Raw genomic sequence first — 2,224 nt, forward strand, 5'->3', positions numbered from 1 at the left:
CACCGCCCGGCTTCTTTTCTTTTCTTTTATTAAAGATTTAAAGAGGGGCCCTTCCAAGCCAGGCGTGGTGGCACACGCCTTTAATTCCAGCACTCGGGAGACAGAGGCAGGAGGATTTCTGAGTTCGAGGCCAACCTGGTCTACAGAGTGAGTTCCAGGACAGCCAGGGCTATACAGAGAAACCCTGTCTCGAAAAACCAATAAATAAATAAATAAATAAATAAATAATAAAAAAATAAAAAGTGCTGGGCTCAGTGATAAAAGTGATCAATGGAAGGGGTCTTCGATTATTCTCTGCCTTTCTTTTAAGCTGACCACCACATATGCACTCACACATGCAAACATATGCATGCACAGCCACATACTCAATTAAAAAGTCAAGGTGTGGGCCTCTAGATGGAGACTGTTGGGACACTCTGAAGCTTAAGCTCCCAGTGTCACAGCAGAGTCACACTGAACACTGAGAAATGTGAGCCCATACCTCTGACATGAGCTAAGAGTTGTGCTAGTGAAGCCAATGTCCCCTTCTCTCCTCTCAGGTCCCTTGAATACAGTAGAGACACTACAGAGGCATCTGGCCCCCGTGCATGCCCTGTGTGTCAGGCCTGGGCTCCAAAATGCTGCTGTTCAGGGAAGGGAGGAAAGCAGAAGCCTTGTCTGGACTCAGCGTGAGAATACAATTCCTGCAGAGCCAACAACCAACTTTACAGCCGCCTTTTAATGGCAGTGTTGTGTGGGGTGAACAGTGCTTGCCGGTCAGGGTTCTGGGAGGTCTTCCATTGCTGGAGAGAGCCCTGAGATAAACCTGGCTTCCTTCTCCCACTGAGGACCAGGTTCTCCTGAAGGTTCTTCGAGGGCTACTAACCTCAGTGGTTCTGACTCGGAGGTCTCCTGCAAAGTGGCTGAGTCCTGATGAGTTGGGAAAGTTAGAGGAGAACTAGAGGGGGCAGCTCTCTTCAGTCCCTGTGGATCTGCACGGAGCACCCGGCCCTCCCCGTGCCTGATGCTGGAAGGACCAGAACAATGGTAATTATCTAATCACTAATCAGACAGCTAAGGGCAGTACGGGGGCTGGGTGTCTCCAGCAGCCTCATGGCTATAAATACCATCTCAGATGACTCCTAGAATTCCAGCTTCATGTCAAAGCTTACTCCCAACTCCCGGGGTTGTCTAACTAGCTGCCTCCTGACTTCTTCCCTTCATGCCAGGCAGATACTTCCAGGAATATAGATCAGGTCTCATAATTGTCCTCCAGCCTGGTAGTCCATCGATGATGGCATCACTAGCCCTCCAGTAGTTTTATCTGGAAGATGAATGTATGTTTGATTTTTTTTTAAATTTTTTTTTTTAAACTGGAGAGCTCTAGCTATGTAGCCCTAGAGTAACCTTGAACTTGGAATCCTTCTGCCTCAGCCTCCCAAGTGCCGGCATCACAGGCCTGAACCACCACGCTCAGTTTCCTTGAGTTTCCTCATTCACACCCCACACCTAGCCCATGAGCAAGGCTGATCAGTGAGAGGGGACAGCTTCCCAAAGTGTTTTCCAGCCTGTGCTCCTGGGTCATGGCTTGTCAGGCGTGCAGCAAGGTAGGGGATAGATGGGGGCTTCTGTCCTTCAGGAGACCACTGAAGCAAGGCTGGCTGCCTTGACTATGGCAAACAGGAGCTCAGAATCCCACTCAAAGGTTAGGGAGTCACACCATCTCTCAGTTGGGGTCCACTGCATGAGGAGGGAGCCTCGGTTTCTGGGATAACATTTTCTGACACTGGGATATGTGCATGAATATTTGCCTACACGTGTGCCTATGCACCATGTGAGTTCCTGTTGCCCATGGACACCAGAAGAGAACATCAGACCCCCTTGAACTGAAGTTGTAAGAGATGGTGAGCAACCATGTGGGGGTCCTGGAAACCAAAATCAGGTCCTTATTTTCTTTGGATAAAAATAAGCAAACTAGGGGCTAAAGTGGTTGGGAGCACTGGCTGCTCTTGCAGAAAACCTGGTTCAGTTCCCAGCATCCACATGGCAGCTCACAACTGTCTGTAACTCCTGGTCCAGAGGAGTTAGCACTTTCCTCTGGTCTCACACATGTTACAAAGATGCTGTAAAAAAGCACAAGTTTGACCTGGTGGTGGTGGCACACGCCTTTAATCCCAGCACTTGGGAGGCAGAGGCAGGTGGATTTCTGAGTTCGAGGTCAGCCTGGTCTACAAAGTGAGTTCCA

This window comes from Mus pahari, chromosome 1 (assembly GCF_900095145.1).
Source record: "Mus pahari chromosome 1, PAHARI_EIJ_v1.1, whole genome shotgun sequence".
Taxonomy (NCBI): domain Eukaryota; kingdom Metazoa; phylum Chordata; class Mammalia; order Rodentia; family Muridae; genus Mus; species Mus pahari.